Genomic DNA, 21,472 nt, shown 5'->3' with positions numbered 1-21,472 from the left:
TGAAGAGCCACACCTGGCTCTTTTGTTTTGTTTGTTTTTTTGTCGGCAGTGGCGCTTAAACTCTGTGCCTATGCACTGTGCCCCAACTCTTCTGTTCAAAACAAGCAGCCATACCACTTAAGCCACAGTGCCATTTCTGGTTTTCTATTAGTTTATTGGAGATAAGAGTCTCACAGACTTTCCTGCCGAGGCTGGCTTTGAACAGCGATCCTCTGATCTCCAAATCCACAGTTGCTAAGATTATAGGCATGAGCCAATGGTGCTCTGCACCTAGCTACTTTTAATTGGGGAAGGAAAGGGAGAACAACAAAGGAGTGGGTAACAATGTTCAACAATAAATGTTCTCATTTCCTTACTCATGTAACTGTAACTCCTCTATACAGCACCTTTACAATAAAAATAAAATTAACAAAAAAAGAGAAAGGTTCTTGCTGATAGGCAATGATGACTCACACCAGTAATCCTAGCTACTCAGGAGGCTGAGAAATGAGAATCATGGTTCAAATTCAGCCTGGGCAGGAAAGCCCCTGAGACCCTTATCTACAATAAACAACTCAGAAAACTGAAAGTGGGACTGTGGCTCAAGTGATAGAGTGCTAGCCTTGAGCTGAAGAGCTAAGGGACTCAGCCCAGGCTCAGAGTTCAAGCCCCACCATGAACAACAACAACAAGAAAAGGTGTTGTCATCTTTCTTTTGCCCCATTAGACTCAAAGCCTGATGCTCATCTTTGCCTTCTGAGTAGCTGAGATTTCAGCCACCATGCCCAAAGCAAAGGAATGAAATGCATGGAAATAGACAACTGCAAACGTCCTTAAAGTTGCTGAAGCCTCTTGCATGGTGATTCATTCTCAAGATATCTTTTCTGTTTCCATGTCTGAAATGCTGTAATTTCTGTAATGAATGCTGAGAGCCACTTAGAATCATAAGCTCTGCCCCTAAGTTCCTTGTCAAGTATAGGCCTAAGTCAACTCTTGTTCCCACAGGCAACAAATATGTTCCTTGGGCCATCATGGTGGATGTAGAGCCTGGCACCTTAGACTCAGTAAGATTGGAACCATAGAGTTTCAGACCAGACACTTCATATTTAGTAGGTCAGCATGGTCCATGGAAGATGGCTAATAGGCACCCCTCCTTCCTAACATCCAGGCACACTCCAGTTCCCAGAGCTGAGCTGAGCCTTTATCCATCTAGATATCATCCTCACCTAACCTACCTATTTCAGTCCATGGGAGTCATGTCCCTGGCCACTGAATAGCACAGATAAATGCCAGTCTGCAAACAGCCTCTGAAGGGAATGAACAGCGAGCAGGGAATGCCTCCAACAAGGTTTCAGCGCTGCTGGCCATTTCAAATACCTGGCAATAACAGGGAACCACTTCAGGACACCAGAAATCAAAGCACAGCTATGTATGAGCAAGGTGCAGACAAGTGCCTGCAGCTTAGCTTCCCTCTTACCATTCTGTTCTCCTGTTCCTCCTGTGAAAGTAAGTACTTTTCCATTATTGAGGCAGGCTCTGTTCATTTTTTTTTTGGTCGGTCGTGGGGCTTGAACTCTGGGCCTGAGCACTGTACCTCAGCTCTTCAGCTCAAGCAAGCACTCTACCGCTTGAACCACAGCATCTCTTCTGGCTTTTTCTGTTTATGTGGTGTTGAGGAATCGATCCCACGGCATTGTGCATGTGAGGCAAGCACTCTACCACTGAGACCCCTTCCCATCCCCAGGCTCTGCTCATTTTTAGAAGTACGCACGTGGTTTGGGTTAAAATGTATCTTCCTCCACATTGTCTTTACTTTCTTTAGAACCTGGGTGATTTGTAGGGTCCCAGACACATTGAAAACATTTCCTGAGGGCTAGGAAGGTGGCTCAGCAGTACAGTGCTTGCCTTGCATGCATGAGGCCCTGGGTTCGATTCCTCAGCACCATATAAGCAGGAAAAAAAAAGCCAGAAGTGGTGCTGTGGCTTAAGTGGTAGAGCACTAGCCTTGAGCTGAAGAGCTGAGGGACAGCGCCCAGGCCCAGAGTTCAGGCCCATGACTGGACCCAAAAAAAGAAAACATTTCCTTTATTTCACCAAAGTGTATCTAAAATAATAGCCAAAGTTGCTCAGAGGAGCCTATAGTCTTCACAATGCATATAACACAGTCATTATTCCTGGAGTATGTGTCTCATCATGTCTTTGTGTCTGATAGGCCAGAACAGGGCAGGCAATAACTGGGCCAAGGGCCACCACACAGAGGGAGCCGCGCTGGTGGAGTCAGTGTTGGAAGTGGTGAGCAGAAAGGTGTGGCTGTCTCCAGGGTTTCTAGCTGCACTACTCCCTGGGAGGTGGCACCAGGTCAGGCATGGGCACCCTGATTCTCAATAAGATCCGAGAGGAGTTCCCAGACAGCATCATGAACACCTTCAGTGTCATGCCCTTGCCCAAGATGTTGGACACTGGCACCTTAGACTCAGTGAGATCGGAACCATTTGGCCAGAGTTTCAGACCAGACAACTTCATATTTGATATGTCATCATAGTCCATAGGAGATGGCTAACAGGCACCCCTCCTCCCTAACATCCAGACACTAGTTCCCAGTGCTGGGCTGAGCCTTTATCCACCTAACCCTATCATCCTCACCTAACCCTACAACACCATCTTATCTGTCCACCAGTTGGAATATGCAGATGAAACATTCTACATTGACAACGAGGCCCTGTATGACATCTGCTTTTGCACCCTGAAGCTGCCCATGCCCACCTATGGAGACCTGAACCACCTGGTGTTGGCTACCATGAGCAAGGTCACCATTTGCCTGTGCTTCCCTGCCCAGCTGAATGCAGACCTGCGCAAGCTGGCTGTGAACATGGTGTCCTTCCCCTGCCTGAACTTCTTCATGCCTGGCCTTGCACCCTGTCCAGCCATGCCAGCCAGCAGTACAATGCTCTTTCAGGGCCCAAGCTCACCCAGCAGATGTTTGACACCAAGAACACGATGGTAACCTGTGATCCCCACCATGGCTGCTACCTGATAGCGGCTGCCATCTTCCGAGGCCGCATGTCCATGAAGGAGGTGGATGAGCAGATGCTCAACTTGCAGAACAAATAAGCAGCTACTTTGCAGAATGGATCCCCAACAACGTGAAGACACTTGTGTGTGACATCCCCCCACATGGCCTCACGATGTTGGCCACATTCATTGGTAACAACACAGCCATCCAGGAACCCTTCAAGCACACCTCAGAGCAGTTCAGTGCCATGTTGCAGCACAAGGCATTCTTGCACTGGTATACAGGCAAGGGTATGGATGAGACGGAGTTCACTGAGGCTGAGAGCAACATCAACAACCCGGTGTCCAAGTACCAGCAATGCAAAGATGCCACTGCTGATGAACAGGGGGAATTTGAAGAAGTCTTGTGGAAGAAGAGGTTTAAGACTTCCCATTGCTAGCAGTGCAACAGGAATGCCAGAGCCTGCCTACGGCTTCTCAAATAAATGGTGCTTTCCTGAGCTACTGTTGTCCTGCAGTGGGACCTTGCTATGTATCATCATGCTCAGCCTTCTCTGTCAGGAACTCACTGACGGTGAATGTAAAAATGCAGATTTCTTTTAAATATGATTGTTTTAAAACCCTATTTGTATAAATAAAGAAGTATACATTTTATACCCTGAGCCCTTATTCTTCTTTAGAATCCTTTTTATTCTTTCAGTGTATTTGAAATATAAATTTGGCCAGAAGGATTTAATCTTAACAATATAGGACTGGTACTCAAGAGGAGTATTAAATTCATGGTTTTTCTGCTATTTTGAAGAGGAGGATGACAAGTGCCAATGTTGTTGTTTTTCCCCCTGGCCCAGTTTTATAGTTTTCAATCTCTCAAAAGCATGCAAGTAGCAAAAAAGCAGTTTGAAGAGAAAGAAAACTAGATCCAGATGCTACTTCTCCTTCAGACAACCACAGGTTCTTGTCTCATGTCCCATCAGAGGGATTTCAGTCACATTCCCCAGAAACAGTATCAGGAACACTGATCCCTGTGTTTAGAGTTCAATTGGCAATGAAGCAGCACTCACAGGATGAGTGCAAGTTCCTGGTTTCCAGGGTAGTTTCTCAAGGTGTCTGGAGCTTTAAGTACAGAAGTGACTCTAGCTGTTTGAGGGAGTGAGAGGCTGAGAAGCTGACTAGTCCCATAGTGTATCCAGAACTGCTTGACACAGTACTTCCAAGTCAAGGAGAGGAGGGGAGACATGGCCTGTCCCAATGACCCATTCTCACGTTCATTTTTCCAGCAGTCAAAGCTGTCTGAGGCCCACAGGGTGTTGTAAGGATATAAGGGATGGATGGATCTAGCCTGTTGGGTATGTTTACTTTACGTGAGTGAAACAGAAATCTCAATTGCTTAGAACCTACAATAGCCAGGAAAAAGGTAAACACTTCTGTTTTCACTGGAGGCCAAATCAGTCACTGGTTCTTTTTGCCAGAATCTTTCACTCTTCTTTCAGTGAGGCTCCAGGCAGGTTGTCTGTGCCAAGCATTCCTCCATGGCCACCAATAACCTGTAAGAGCACCTTTTTCTTCAGAAACAGGGCTATGGGAATATGGCAAATTATAGAAAGCTCTAAGGAAAAGGTACTTCTGGGTGAGGTGCAAGTCCCTTGTTGCTAGTAAAGTTGGGAGATGGTAAGTTCCGTAAGTTTTCCTCTACCAGGCCTGAGGTTGGGGTAGGGTAGGGAGGGGTGGGATAGAGATCTTTAAGCCAAGCTGGTCTCACTCATTAGAAAGTAAAACTGTCCCAGAGAGTGATCTATGACTAGAAGGAGGTTTTGTGTCCTTGCCCCAGGGAGATCAAAGTGCAAATAGCTTCCATTGTGGGAGTCCTAGGGAGTAAGTGTTGACTCCCCTAGGACTCTAGTCCTAGAACTGACCAGGTTGGATGACCCCAAATCTTCTAAGGTTGCTGGGTCAGAACTGAAGGCAGGCCTGGCCAAGGAACTCTCATTCCTCAGTGGGTTAAGGATTGAGGCCAAGCTGTGATGGAGGCACCACCCATCCTATCTACCAGTGTTTGACTAAGAACATTATTGTTTTCTCTTAAGTACTCATTTATGAGTCTTTTCATGAGTCTTTTCTGGTGGCTTTGGCTTGTTTCTTTACACTTTTGAAGAAGTAGTTCTTGGTTCATAATTAATGACTCATGCCTCACTCCTTAGAAAACTCCTGTTGATAATTTTACCAGTAGACCACCATGTATTTTTCAGGCATGACTTTTGTTTTCTCCTAGCCAGAGCTCTGCATTCATTGCCACACAAGCTAATGTGGAGGTGATTCCTATAGATAGGTGATTTTTTGTCCAATTGCTAAGTGTAGCATCTCCCTTATTCTCATGTACCTTAGTAATTGTATCAAATAATTAATAGAGTTCTTGACAAGTATGATAAACAAAGTTCAGAGGTGAAGATGCAGCTCAGTGGTAGAGTACATCCCTGGCAAACACATGACTCTCAGTTCAGTCCCCAGCACCAAAAGGAGGAAAGGCAACAAATGTTAGGCTCAGGAGAGGATACATTAGGACTCATAGAAAAGCAGCACCCAGATTGGCAATGAGGAGTTGTGAAATGAGGGAACATTGGTAGAATATTTGTAGGGGGGAAGAAGAAAGCCCCTTGATGTGTGTACCCTTTTAGAAAGCAGAGGTAGAAACAGGGAATTAACCTCTGGTAGTCAGCCTAGGCCGTGGAAGGAAGAAGCCATGACATTTATGTTACTCTAATGGGACCAGAGTGTAAAGTGGCACCACCATACCAGGCCATGGCCTGACAAGAAGAGACATTCTTGCATTGGAGAGATGTCTTTTGACCACTTTGGCCATGTTAATGATATTTCCTTATGCTGTTTCCTTTTTCCTTCCAACTTGTCATACCTATAGCAGATCCTGTCCAGGAGACCCATTCTCTCTAATCTTATTCTCTAAAAGTCTCCTAGTTTATAGCTGCACATATCCTAGACCAAAAAAGTAGGGGGTAGATACTCTGTCAGACATAGATTGAAACTGAAAGGTATCTTTAAAGTAGACTTTGACAAGGTTCTGGTATTGACAGTCTTGTGTTGATATGTGCTGTGATTGCAACCAGCTTCTGGTCTAATTCTGAGATGACAGTGGGAGAGAAATGGTGATAGGACATCATGGACCACTATGGTTTCAAACCCTTCACAGGTACATCTCCATTCATGGATGTGCTATCAGCCAACATACAGATGTCTGTTAAAGGGGTGATGGCTGGGAAAAGGAAATTTATTGGCCACAGATGAGACCAGCCTTTGGACAAGTGGTTGCATTTCAGTGAGAGGCAAAGAGTGCCTACCTATACAGAGATATTTTTCAGGAAGCAAGATGATTCACTCACATCTTCTTATCCACAAAATAATCTGAGAATAACTCTGGAATCCCAGAGGTGAGAGTCATGTGCTTTGCGTTTCTACATGACTGCTTTGCTTCATGGCTCTTTATGCTCTTCTGAAACCTCCTTCTGAGCTGGCCCACATGTGCCCAGGAGGCAGGAATCAAAGGGGACTTGGAAGCTTGGCTGCTAATCACTCTGGCCACACTGACTTGGGGCTGTAGGCATGTGCTGGGCATCTGCTCTATTCTAATGGTATGGGCTCCAGTGGGAGCTTTGGTTCTTACCAGGAGAAGGTAACAGTGCCTCTGTTTTTGAGCCATCTCCCAGGTCAGGATGTCTTTATCTGCAAAGGCTTGAGCTTTGCCATATCTCTCATCATGACAGGTTTCTTTCTTTCTTTCTTTCTTTCTTTCTTTCTTTCTTTCTTTCTTTCTTTCTTTCTTTCTTTCTTTCTTTCTTTCTTTCTTTCTTTCTTTCTTTCTTTCTTTTTTCCTTCCTTCTTTCTTTTTCTTTATTTTGTTGGTCATGGGACTTGAACTCTAGGCCTAGGGGCTGTCTCTCTGTTCTTCAGCTCAAGTATAGCTCTCTATCACTTGAGCCACAGTGCCACTTCCAGTTTTCTGGTGGTTTCTTGGAGATAAGTGTCTCAAGGCCTATCCTTCCCAAGCTGGTTTTTTACTGGCATACTCAGATCTCTGCCTCCTGAGTAGCTGGGTTTATAGTCAAGGGCCACTGGCGCCCAGTTTGACAGGTTAATTGTTTGCTAAACATAACAATGGCTGCATTCTGTTCTGGGAAAAGTTTCCCTATCATCCTACAACACTGATGGTCTTAGTGTTGTGGCAGAGCACACAGCAAGGGGGCTTTCTATGTATGCATATTGACTAATACCTGAAAAGGCAGCTTGCAAAGGCCAAGGAGATTGTTGTTGAAGAGATTGTTTTTCAAAAGCCCCTAGTGCTAGGAAGGCTCTGGAAATGCATACATCTCAACTTGCACTGGGCATTTCCAAATTTTAAGTTCTAGTGTTGTTTCTTTTCCTTTGTACACAGCTTGAGTAGGTTGTTCCAGACAAGGAAAGCTACCTACAGAAGGTCTGTGTGCTAGCTACACTCATACAGAACAAGCAGTTCAGGGCTTGATTTTTGGTACATTTTTAGACTTCAATCTCTTCACTGGTGAGGTTTTTTAATGTTTCCAAGATCATTTTAAATGATTTTTTGCCCTCTCACCATATCATTTAGGTTTCTATCCTAAGCTAAATTAGCAACAACAATAACAAAAACAACAGACTGGACTCACTTATAAAGTAGTTAAAAGTGCCACCTGCTGTTCAAACTGCAGAAATACCCATTTCTTGTAACCTTCAGAGAAACAAAGGCTTTCTTTTTATTATTATGATTATTATTGTGAAAATACCATACAGAGGGGTCTTTAAAATGCTTATAGTAGTCTGTACCCAAAGTGGTCCTTATCATTGGAACTTATGGTGACTTCCTGGTGATAAAAGAAGTCCTGAGTGCCCTGAAAACAGCCACTGCCAATGACAGCAGGTCTATCTCAGTGCACCCGGCAGCATCTTCTATTGTGGCCTGGACTTAATTTACTTCATAGACCATCTCACCGATGATAGAAAGAGAAAAGGCACCAAGATGGCAGATGCAATCAGGTTTGCAGAGCCAATGTGTTTGCATCGGGGTTGGGGTTAGTTTTCCAAGTACTAGAACTGAAGATCACAGCCCTGCATAGGCTTCAATGTCAGTCATTTAAGTCAGTTGACTCAATTAACTCATCTGCTCTTTCTATGAGTCTGACATTAATGACTGCTTATCAGAGGCCAACAACTGAAACCCAGCAAGTGCTCGGCATGTTGGCTAAGAGTGCTGTATAGATAATGTACAGCTGCATGGTACTTGTGCTGTACACTTCTCCTATGCTTCCCCGAATTCTAAATATTTCTAGTAGAGAGGAAAAAAGCTGAATCAGCTAATGAACACATCTTACATCTGTTGGGTTGTTTTAATAGTATTATGGTTTGATTGGACTCAAAGCCTCATACATGCTAGGCATGCATTCTACCACACCTCCTGCCCCCATCTTGCTTTAAGTATTTTAAGTAATTTTTGGGCTTTGCTCTTCCCTCACATACACCTCCCACAGAGCTGGGATTTCAGGAATGAACCACCTAGCCAGAATAATTTGTTGAGATAAGGTCTGCTTGCTAAAACTTTGCCTAGACTAGCCTTGGATCTCAGTCCCCCCCATCTCTGTTATTCCCCAAAATAACATACCTATGGTTTGAAATATTATAATCCCATTATTATTCTGAGTTCTCAGATGTGGTGCTAGAAGGCATTGCCTTCTTACTTGACTTGAAATTATAAACCTTCATCAGTGGACATAATTCTGCTCTAGACTATCAGAACCTCATATCAAAGTGTAGACACTGCTCATTGTTAAATCATAGTTCAGGATATGTTGCATGTCTTTAAGCCTCACTTTTTACACACACACACACACACACACACACACACACACATATGCACACACATACACAGAAACACACACACATACCATTGTCTTCAGTGGTGACTTTGTACATCTTCTGTGAGACCACCTGAGTCCTCTCTTATGTATCTTAGAGCTTTTCTTACCAATCTTGCTGCTCTCCAGTCTTCTCCCTCCTCAGGTGTCCAGTCTCTGCCCTTGACAGTGGCTGAGGCTTGTAGTACTGGGATTAGAGAAAGAGAAAAGATAGATACAGATATTTAAGTAGAAACCTCATCTCATGCACTTTTAGGTGATTTTAGATGATTGTTTTCATCAGATCCTCACTCCTATTACTTCTCCCAGCCTCCCTATGCCATGTCCTTCTCCTAGATCCCACAGAAGGCTCAGCTGATATTATAGGAAACTGAAACATTGTGCTTCTGTGAAACCTGCATTGCTGCTGCTTTGAGTAAACGTATTTTTATCAGCGATAATTTTGCTTAATGGAATATGGGAGAATCAGAAAAAACTACTTATTTAAAGCAGTTTCACTTAACCTTTCTCTTACTCAGTTTATTTAAATTAACTTTATATGCCTATGAGGGACATTACACAAAACAATATTTCTATGTATTGTATTTTTGCTTGTTTCTGTGGTATCATGACTCAAATTCCTTAAACTTTTTGAGGCAAAGATCTTCATTGTGGCAAATATTCAGAATGGAAGGAAAGGGAAGTGATAATGGAGATCAATTAACATCTTACATCATCCACTGTCCAGGGCTGCTATTTCCACTATTGGAATTGATGATACCCAGTTTGCAGATTCATTGTCATGAAATGGCCCTTACATCATTGATAAAACTGAGTATCTTGGGTTCCCTTTATAGCATTGGACTTTTGATGTCTGCATACTATGTGTCTGAAGGACCCAAGAGCAAGCTTATCTCCACAGAAGTGAGGTCTCCTCTCATGATAGAGTGAGATAATGTGCAGACTTTCCAAAGGAAGAGGCTATTACTCAGCACTCCTATATTACAGGATTTGGAGAGAGAACAAAACAAACCCGTAAACTGGCCCTAGAACTTGACCTCTTCCTACTCATTCCTTTCTTCTTCAGATAATAAAGCTGAGTAAGCTGAGGAAGGAAGCACACTACCTCCTAATTCAAATTTTGTTGCCTGGTTTCCCCAGACAATTCCTACACCCTTCCATGAGGGTTTGACCTAATATCTGATCTTGTCAAGTGTCTTCTCAGAAGGAATTCTATTGAATAATAATGTCTTCAAAAACTAACTTTGTGGAAAATCTTTCCTTCCCTTCCATATCTAAGACAGCCTTTAACTCAGTTCACAGATAATCCAGTGGGAACAAATACAAATTGAGTATGCTGCATTGTACACCTATTAATGTTTATGGGCTTTAATATTAAGTTTTAAAAGATAAGTATAAAAACCAGGGGCCTGCTGGTTCATGCCTGTAATCCTAGCTACTCAGGGGGATGAAATCTGAGGATTGCAGTTTGAAGCCAGCTGAGACAAGAAAGTCCATGAGACTCTTATCTCCAATAAACTACTAAGAAAAAGCTGGAAGTAGTGTTGGGATTTAGTTGGTAGAACACTAGCCTTGAGCACAGAGAGGCTCAGAGACAGTGCACAGGCCCTATGTTCAAGCCCAATGGCTAGCAAACACAACCGCATGTATACTTAACAAAACTGTACACATTTCCTCTTTAGGTCCATCATGATCTCTTACCACTAGCCACACTGCCGCTGGATTTTTGTAGTTCATGATCATACAGCTTTGTGGACTGGAGAGGTCTCTCCTGACAGGTCATTTCTACAAAGATTTGGTGGGTGGCTGTGTTTTAACAAACTGAGTTTCTGTTCAACTCATGTTTACAAATGAGTTTACACATCATCATTGCACCCTTCCTCTGAGCAGGGCTGCTGATGAATTTAGCATGGACCTCTGAAATAGAGATATAATTTTATTTGACATTATTATCATTCCAGGCAAAAATTGAAATTCCAGTTATAAAACAATGTATCAATCCTATTGAAATCCTGGTATTGATTTTCCTCAAAGACTTTGAAACCAGAATTTTTTTTAATCTTGAAAATGTAGTACAGAGGGGTTACAATTACACGAGCAAGGTAATGAGTACATTTCTTTTTTTGGGGGGTGGGGAGTCCGGTCATGGGCCTGAACTCTGGGCCTGGTCGCTGTCCCTCAGCTCTTCACCTCAAGGCTAGCGCTCAACCACTTGAGCCACAGCACCACTTCCAGCTTTTTATTTCTGCTTCTGTGGTGCTGAGGAATCAAACCCAGAGCCTCATGCATGCAAGGCAATCTCTGTACCACTGAGCCACCTTCCCAGCCCAAATGAGTACATTTCTTATCAAGCATTGTTCCCTCCTCCTTTGTTTCCCCTTACCATCCCTTCCCATCTCCCTCCCCATACCATGCCAGAGTTGTAAAATTCATTTTTTGACATAACGTCTTGTACATCTCATTGTTGCAATGGGTCCACCTGTATCCCTGTTTAAACAATTTGTTTTTTCCCTTCCCCTCCACAAATTATAGCAACATCAAATACAGTGAAAACAGGGATTATACTGAGGAGGAGGGACATAAAAAACCACAAAACAATCATCTTATAAATATGTTTAAAACAATAGCAAGAAAGAAAAAATATGAGTCCTTATCTTGGGATTCATTTCACCTAACATCAACTCCTCTGAACATTTCTGCTTGTCTCAGACATATACTAGTCATTGCAAATAAGGGAAACCATGGGACCTGTGTTTCTTTGGGCTTGAGATGAGAATTTTTTTATGTATGTACAAATATATCATGGGAGAAGCATGGAATCATGGACAGTTTTTTTATTCTTATGTTTTCATGTACCACAGCTTTATTGTTAAACTCCATTGTGAGCTTTCGAATAATGCCTTGGGCCATCTCATTTAGAAACCTTAGATATTAGTGTGGCTTATTCTTTTAAAGGATCAATTCTTGCATAATGCAAAACATTACTTACCTTGGGGACAATTGGCAAGGCTGAGATGAGGTTGGCCTCACCTAATGGACTACACCTCACACCAGTTGCTGGAATCTGCTGCATCTGCAAGCCCTGTTCTCCTGTGTTCCTTACAAACCTCCCAACCTCCCTCCTTACAATATAATCTAGCTGGAAGCAGTGACTCACATCTGTAATTCTAGCTACTCAAAAGTCTGAGATACATCCAGAGGATTTGTGTTAAGACCAGATCAATTAGAAAAGTCTGTTAAAATTGAGCCTCCAATGATTAGTACAAACAGGACTGAAAGTGTGATTCAAGTATTCAAGTGCCAGCCAACTAAGCAGAAGACCCTGAATTCAACTGCAGGATTGCACGGGGGGGGGGGAAGGGAGGGGGAGGGGAGATGCAGCACTATATTCCATCTTGATAGTATTCAGAGGATGAGGAACTAGTAGGAAGTGCCTCAATAGCTGTTGTCAGTCAAGCTCTGGCTTAGAACTCTGTATATGAAAAGTTTTAGTTATTCTTCAAAGGTCAGGCTCAAACTACCTATAAAGAATCACTTTATATGTATGTAGGTATAAGTTTATGCTTTGATCTACTCTGTGAAATCAGAACAAGAGACTACCTCTGAAAACAGAATCAGCTGTATGGTGGGGAGGAAGAAGCAGATTCCCTATATAGTATAGCATCAACCTCCCTGGAACTACAAAGCCTATAAAACAAACTCCAGCACAGCATTGGTTGTGTTTTATGGCAAGGTCTTGTCCCCTGCAAAGGCCTCCCTCTCCCATGTCTGCTTTGCTCTCCAATTTCCTGTGGCAGTAGCATCCAACAACACATAATGGGATACAGGCATTGAGATGCTTGCTGATCTTTATTTCCAACCTTATGTCTTAAATTAGCTTATCTCCATGTCCATAAGTTAATTTAGTCCAGTTTATAAGACCTTAGAAAATACGTGTTTCCAATTCAATGTGTAAAGTCTCCTTGCAGGGGCAGGTTATATCCCTTAGTCAATAACCCTTCAGTCAGTACCAGACAATCTTAGTGCCAAGTTCACTCTGAATTTTCCCTTTTCTTGGATACAAGAACTCCCTAAAGTCAGTATGATCCTTGGGTCTTCAAAGAGAGAAAGTTGGAAATGCTATATGCAATAGTCAGAGTGGCCAAGAGCCACTGTAAATATGAAAGCCCTTCTGGCTATGTCACCTACAACTGGTGGTAGCAGCGACACCTGTGTAATATCCAGGCTGTAGGTAAGCCTTTACAATCTGCAGCAGGTAGATCCACAATCTACCTTTTCTGGGAGGAGGCTTTTTAAGAAATCTTAATTTTTATGATTTGCATAGTTTCTGCTTGGCAACTTCCAATCTAGAATAGATTTTTGTCATCTGCTCACATATGCAATGTTTTTACTTGTTCCCTGTGTACTTTTTTAACTTTAGAAACTTAGTGAATACTTTCATCCAGTTTAAGAAGCCTAATTTTGTAGCAGTAAAAGGCCCAGCCATTGGACTAGGAGCATCCACATGGCCTCTTTGTGATGTGGTTTGGACCAAGGAAAAGGCTTGGTTCCAAACACCTTGTACCCCCGTAGGACAGAATCCAGATGGCTGCTCTACTGATATCTTTCCCAAGGATATGGGAGGCACATCTGTGAGCACCTTGGTTAAAAACTTATTTTAGACAATGTCCTAAGAACCTGTGCTTTGGGTGTTGTTTCACTCAGGGTATCTTGTGTGTTCTCTGGGGACATTTCATCAAACCCACTTGGTTCATGTAGTGCTGTAATACTTCCCAGGAGAAGGCCTTTCCTCCCATGAGGAGCCTCCAGATTTACCTAAATCACACTGATACCCAGTTTTCAATCAAGAATTTTCTTTTACTTCACTTTAAAAGCTGCCCTTTTAAAGTGGCAGTGGGAGGCCATGCACTAGTGGCTCACACACTAGCCTTTTGGGAGGCTGATACCAGAATTGCAGTTTGAAGCCATTGTAGGCAGAGAAACCCAAGAGATTCTTATTGCAATTAGCCTGGAAAAAGCCACTAGGGATCAGTGGCTGGAATGGTAGAGTGCCAGCTTTGAACAAAAAAGAGCTAGGTTAAGAGCCAAAGGCCCTGAGTTCAAGTCCTATTATACACAATATCCCCCGCACCCGTACCCACACACCTTCCCCAACAAACACACAAAAGCAATTAGGGAGCAAACTTGCACAAATAAAAGAAGCAGGGAGAGGGGTTCAGTATAATTTTGTGGTTCATTTTTTCACTATTTAAATTGGTCCATTCATGATGAGAGATTGTGTTTGTGTTTTCTCAATTACATATACCTTGTTCCTTAGTTCTAGAGACAGACTGAGAGTGTTGGCAGAGAAGAGAATCCACAAAGATTGAATTCTGTTGAAGAGAGGGACTGGATGTCAGATTGGATAGGGGACAAGTGCAACTCCTCCAGCTCCACCACTGAGTGTCCCATAGTTTGACCTGGCCAATTGGCATGATGCTGTCTTTGTACCCATCAGTGTGGGGAGTGCAGGAAGACAATTGTGTCATGGAAAATGACTGTAGCTGAGGGAGTTGCAGAAGGAACTGACAGCCCACAGCTGAAGTAACAGGATCTCCCTTTGGGGTTCACAGCTAAGTTTACCTCCTCATGTAGAAATATCCAGTATCCAAGGGTATCACTTCCTTGGGGAGCCTACAATGAGGGGAGATAGTACAATTTCAGGCAATCTTTGGAGCAATTAGAGTACAATGAAGAAGAAAATGTGTGTCTCCTCTCTGAAATTCCAGAGGGTAAGAGTAACTGAGGAGAGGAAGCTGTCAGTCACTGCTGAGTTGGTAGGGTTGAGAAGGAAGGCACATTGGAGCTGGGAGTCACATGTGTAATCCTAACTATTTAAGATGCTAAGATTTGGATGATCATTATTCAGGGCCATCCCAAGCCAAAAACTGGGTGACATCTCCTCTTAAGCTATCAATTAATATCAACTTCACTACAACAGGAAGCTTAAAATAGGTGAGTCCAGGCCCAGGCATGTACCTGGATAGGAAGCAAGACCATAACTAAAAAATGACCAGCACAAAATAGGAATATAGCTCACCTACCTAGCAAGTACAATACTCTGAGTTCTAACACGAGTACCATGAACAAGGTTAAGCATGGTGACCTCGGTGCCCCAGTGTGATTCACTGAGATGGCTGCAGCATCTGTTGCTCTGTAGGCTCCTGCCAAAGAGGAACAGTCCATCGACATCCCTCAATCTATGCTTACCAAGACAGCAAATGCTGAGCAGAACCCCTCACAATGGCCAAGGATGGAGGTTTAGTTGGAACTTTGGCCCCTCAAAGGAGAGGAGAGCAACGATCTGCAGGACCAGATGGACTCCTGAGTGAGAGAAGGGCAGAAGGAGGCAATGTTGAGGTTGGTACGGGGTTTGTGTTTAATGACTATTATGGCTTCAGTGGAAATGTTCTGACTTTGATTAACATGTTTTATGACATGTGAATCAAGGGAGAGCTAGGGCAGTGAGGGAAACACACTTGTGTAAATTTTCCATAGGTTGAAACTTACTCTAAAGTCTAAGTTGTTTTTGAAAACTGAAATGTGGAGAAGTTGATAAAAGAGCACAGCTGCCCAGTACTGGCACTGTTCTCTGTAGATTTACCTGCCCTATCCATCCCTCTACTGGTGGGTACTTGTCCCCAGGGTGCCTCATACCCCATCCCAGTGTGCTGCTCAATCCAGAACAGCTGCTGTTGGGCAGGGAGGATCAGGAAGCCCTGATGCACTCATGTGCCAACAGTGCCTCCTTCCCTTGGAGGCACAACACAATCCAGAGCTCTGCAGCACCCTATCATTGCTATGAATTGGAGTCTCCAACACTTGGGCTTTGCCTGCATTATTCCCCCACACCTCCAGACCAGCCTTTTGGGGACTTCTGAGACCTGGAGGATAAGAAAGGGAGGCCTGGAGGCAGCTTCTCTTCCCATTGGAGCACTGAGTTTGCCACAAGGACCTAACAGGCTGAGAATCTTGGGAATGAACAATGCAGGGTGGCTAAACTTTGATACTCTCTGCTAACATGTCAGGCATTTACTGACATTTATATTCTAGCCCTCTGTGTCCACCAAACCATGGCCATTTGGGGTGTGTGTGTATGTCTGATAAGTCAGAAAGTGATTGCTAGCAAACAAGAATGACCAGTGCTAATGGGTTCATATGGTTGACTGTACTGGCCCTTTATGAGAGATCTCTGGTAGATCTGAATGTGATGTTGCAGTTGACAATTCTTTCCATCAACCCATCCCTCTATTTATCATTCAATTCACATCCTACTCCCTACTTTTCCAGCTCTCTGACCAGCAGTCCAGGTTAACACTCAGTACTGTTCAGCCCCAATACTTTGACATCAAGTAGATGACCAGTGCAGTCCCATTTGGGGATATTTTCCTCTTCTTGTCACTATAGGATGATACTGTAAGGAAGTGGCCAGTCCCCTCCTTGGCTTGCATACCCACACTGTCTGACCACAACAAATCAATTTCTATAAGCTCATAAGTTCTTAGTAAGTATGAAGGTGTATTCTCAGAAATTGCATGCCACGTTTTAGGCTCCTGTCTTTCTTCACCTGTAGCCTAGCATACCTTCCTTGGGCAGATTACTGAGTTTTTCTGAAACTTTGCCAGCAATTTGAGAAGAGTAAGGGTTGGACTCAGGTCTCAGCCTCCTACTTTCCTGATATCCAGGAGTCCCACACGTACAAGAGAGTATTCTGCCCTCACCTGGGATGTCCATGTTTAGCACATGATGGTGTCGCATCAGGTCCCATAGTGGTCCACCTGGCATTGAAATGCTTTTTTGTCCATTTTACTATGCTGTGTCCACCTATCCCTACCTGATTAAGGGTAGATCTTTAAGCTCATTGTGAGTTATTACTGAAGAAGCTGACTTGCTAGCAATTAAATGCTAATTCTACCACTAAAGAATCCTTATTTCCAGGAAAATGTTAAGATCATTGTAAACAATAATCTGGGGGAATGTGTGGAGGTGCAATGGTATGGGAGGATGAGGGTCAACTAGAGGAAAGACTAAGTAAATATGGATAGGTAAACACCATCTAACCAAATGGCATTTTGGAAGTGGAATCTTTGTAATGAATGTTGACAGTGGTAGAATTCTTGATGGTTCATTGTGTTTGGAAAGATAAAAATTAGTTTGAAGTCTCTGCAACATAAGCACGTGCAACTTAATATTATCAGTGTACACAACAAGTGCATGAGTACGTGAAGTTGTACACATACACACACATACACAAAGTTGGAATTGAAGAGATGTTATTAGTACAGACCTGGGACTAAAGGACCTGTGCTACAAGCAGCACAAGGTGACCTATACTATGACAGCTCTTGCTCATATTGTATGCTCACCATAAGCCATACTTCCAGACCTTCTTTTGCGATTATTTTGAAGGTGGGATCTCAAGACTTTTCTGCTTAGGCTGGTCTCAGAGCCACCATCCTCCAGATTTAAGCCTACCTATTAGCTAAGATCACAGGTATGAGCCACCAATCCTGGCCCACTGCTTGTGTGTTTAAGTGGAAAATGGTTAACAAGGGGCTGGGAAGGTGGTTCAGTGGTAGAGTGCTTGCCTTGCATGCATGAGGCCCTGGGTTCGATTCCCCAGCACCACATAAGCAAAAAGAAAAAAAGCCAGAAGTGGCTCTGTGGCTCAAATGGTAGAGCACTAGCCTTGAGCTGAAGAGCTGAGGGACAGCGCCCAGGCCCAGAGTTCAGGCCCTACAACCGGACCAAAAAAAAAAAAAGAAAGAAAGAAAAGAAAAGAAAAGAAAATGGTTAACAGCCTTGAATCAGTCATGTCATTCACACTCTTGGCAAAATTCAGGAACTCCTTTTATTGTCTTGCACATCCAGTCATTTGGAAAAGTGAAAAGCACAAGTCAGGAAAGACTCCCTAGTAACAAACAGATGTGTATGGAGCTAGCTGGGAAGATGGACCACCATGACAGTGTGCTGGCTAGAGACAGATGGCTCCAGTTAGACCAGATGGAGAGAACCAGATAAGGGCATGAATAGAATGTAATGGAAGAGAACGATGTTAGAGCTATTGGCTGACTTTCAAAGGGCAGAAAACAAAAAAGAAGTAATGAGACTAGGCATGGTGGTACATGCCTATGATCTGCATACAAAGGTAGCTTAGCCCAAAGTCCTACTTAGATTAGACCCTATCTCAAAAAAGAGAAGTTACTGAGAGAACAGAGTGGAACCACTATCACTGAGTTATCTGGACCTGAACATATTGGCATATACTATTGAGAATATACTTCTATTGGCTAGCAGGACTAGGCTGTGGCTTCCCTACTATATGTTGAGAAAGAAAATGATGCTCTAAGATGGGAAAATGCAGTGGTCCTAGGGCCCTTCTCCTTTATCCACTCTCACTTGTCTGCCTTGAAGAACTGACTTAATATAAAGAACAAGGTTTAGTGAGATTTCTGATAAATGTTTACTTATAGTAGATCCTTTTCCCCCAAGGACAGGCTGCTTAGTCAACCTGTGGATTAGCAGAACATTCCACACTCTTCAGATGCTTATGATCTGTCCAAGACTGTGCTCAAATGCCAGCCTCACTTAGGGTGATGTTCAGAACCTTGCAAGGCTTTCTGCTGAGGAACAGGTCCCCTGCCACTGTGTTCATCCTTCTTGCCTCTCTTGAAGGGTGGTGAGTCAGCCATACCTGTGCCCTCCAGCATTAGTTCGTGTGCTATGTGCACTGCGTGGAAGTAAAAAAGCAGTGGAAACTGTAGTGTCCTGTGGGCAATTTTCATGAAGATTTCATCTCTTGAGAAGGGAGACTCTACCCACTGCTTGTTTACCTGAAGCCCAGAAGCTCTGGGTCTGATTTTCAGCACTGCCAGGGAAACACAGAAGGAAGTCATCATTTCGACCCATTCTCCCCTCCTCACCCTGCATGAGCATCTGGGAGCCTGTTGTTGGAATGGTAAATCCAGACACTTTCCTCTGAAACCAAAATGAAAACCTGGGACAAAATTAAAGTCAGTGTAAAGTGATGTATCGATTTATACACTATTACATGTTGTAAAAACAAAAGAATGTTCACTTCCTTCATGCAGTCATTCGAAGTCATGTGTCAGACTCACTCAGCATGGCAATAATTTTGGGAACATCAAAGTCCTGGCTGCTTTGTCTCTTATAGTTATATCCACATGGTGAAATTTGATATCCAGCAGTAATAGCTCAGCCATTAGAACATGGGCTCTGTCTCAGGAACAAGTCACTTTTTGTAACTCAGAGAGGAAAAGAAACCCCAGACAGCCATTCTATGCCTGGCTCACTTCCATAAGATTAACAATTACTTGGCCTTATTTATGGCTCATTTTCTTGCATATGAAGAGTTCACACATGGGAGCTGACTTTAGAGGACAGAGTGCAGATAAAGGAAGTTAAAACAATAACCTCAAACACAAAGTAGACCTTTTCTAGTTCACATTTTTGGAGTCCATATGATTCTGAATGAGGTTATGTCTTTCTCATAATAACTCAACCCATCTGCCCATTGGATCATGACTCTACACAATTCATAATTAGTGTCTACTAGCACATGTGCCACAGGATCTGGGGTTTGTGAGTAACCATCCTCATTGTTGACATTGGGGGATGAGGCTTCCTCTGTCTGCTTGCATCATGTTTCACATCTCAACACTCTCCTTCCTTTCAGGCCAATGAAATGATGCTCAGTGGTTGGAAGCTGACCTCACAGGAGACTTGTGGCAAAGGCCTGGTCTCCCAGGTTTCTGGCCAGGGAAGTCATGGTTCTAGTCATGGAGCTTGCCTCCTGTAATACAGTTGCTCATGTAGTTGTTTCTTTTACATGTTAGTTTTTTAAAAAATAAAATATTGGGTTGGGAAGGTGGCCTAGTGGTAGAGTGCTTGCCTAGCATGCATGAAGCCCTGAGTTTGATTCTTCAGTAACCACATATCCAGAAAAAGCTGGAAGTGTTGCAGTGGCTCAAGTGTTAGTATGCTAGCTTTAAGCAAAAAATGCTTAGGGACAGTGCACAGGCACTGAGTTCAGGCCCCAGGAATTGCAAAAGTGAACAAATTGTCGATCAGCTTTTACCACTTCAGGCCATAAAAAAGGGTAACAAGGCTCAGGACTGTTGCTACAAGAGTTCATGTCTTCCCACAAACAGAGGGATAAGGCTCCTGTCTCTCACTTTCCAGTACCCAGAAAACCCTAAAATGGTGAATGGATCAATAAAATGTGGTATACATGTATGAGGTTACATATATATATATATATATATGTATGTATGTATGAGGTTACATACATACATATATATGTATGTATGTATGAGGTTACATACATGTATACCACATTTTATATACATATATGTATATATAGATATAAATATATATACATATATGTGTGTATATGTACATATATACATATATACATATATATAAATGTATGTATGAACACACACACACACACACACACACACACACACACACACACACACACACACACACACAATCAGAGAGAAATCCCACTCATCCGTCAGAGAGCATGATAGACTACCATTTGTAATAATGTGGAAAGACTGGGAAAGAATTATATTATGGGAAGTAATCCAGACCCAGAGAACACAAGCTGCATGGTTTCCCTTATTTGTGGCTGCTAGAATGTTCCAATAAACCCAAAAGCAAATACATTCAGTTGTATGCTAATAGTTACAGATGAATTAACTGAAGTATAGTAGACTCTATGAAGAGCAGAAATAGTGTGGTATTTTTTCCTCTAAAGAAATGTTTAATGGTCTGCCAAGAAAACAAAAACTCTCAAAGTTTGTCTGGCAATCCATTCACTTGTTAATAACTTAGTAATTAAGGATGCTCTCACCAGAGTGGGCAAGAGTAAACGTAGTAGTCAAACACATTTTAGTGACTAAAATTCCAAAGCTTACTGACATCACAAATAAATGTATCATGTTTAAAATTTTAATCTATTTCTATTTCCTGACTTGCCACACCAAGAATTATTGTCTTACAAGGGAATATGAAAATAAAAACATCCATTTGTGGAAATGAACATGAGATTAGTTGTTCTTTCTTAGAAGTTTGTCTCAATGAAAACAAAGAATTAAACTTAAATGCTGAGGAAAATAAATGTTATTACTTCATTATACCATAAAAGAATGTAAACTGTGAGCAAGGTAAATATGACAGGCAAAAATAAGGCAAATAATAGAGTTTCAGTGAAGTAAATTTCTTTTTTCTCATTGCTATCTAAAACTCTCCATCTCTGTGTTCTTCTAGTACACAGCTGAGAATCTTGCAGACCTCTTAAGGACCAGAGCAGAATGGACAATCTCCACACAGGCCAGATGAACACAGTGAGTTGACAAGTACCCAAGGAGTGGGTGTTTCAATATTGGAAACTGTTGGAATAATTATTGTTTCCTCATAATCCAGACAAATGTTCACGCCAAGGTCCAAAAATGTCGAAATCAGGCTTATAAAGGCCACAG

The 21,472-nt window shown here is 42.7% G+C and overlaps 2 pseudogenes; both read left to right on the top strand.

Annotated features, from left to right (window-relative positions):
• Positions 1–2,329: 2,329 nt before the first annotated feature.
• On the top strand, positions 2,330–3,431 carry LOC138827098 (tubulin beta-2 chain-like; annotated as a pseudogene).
• Positions 3,432–6,207: 2,776 nt separating this feature from the next.
• On the top strand, positions 6,208–21,271 carry LOC138827097 (chromodomain Y-like protein; annotated as a pseudogene).
• The last annotated feature ends 201 nt before the right edge of the window (positions 21,272–21,472 follow it).

The sequence above is a fragment of the Dipodomys merriami genome, unplaced genomic scaffold (genome assembly GCF_024711535.1).
Source record: "Dipodomys merriami isolate MVZ:Mamm:240054 unplaced genomic scaffold, mDipMer1.0.p SCAF_150, whole genome shotgun sequence".
Lineage (NCBI taxonomy): Eukaryota > Metazoa > Chordata > Mammalia > Rodentia > Heteromyidae > Dipodomys > Dipodomys merriami.
The sequence above is the reverse complement of the archived record's forward strand: the minus strand, read 5'-3'. Positions and strand labels throughout refer to the sequence as shown.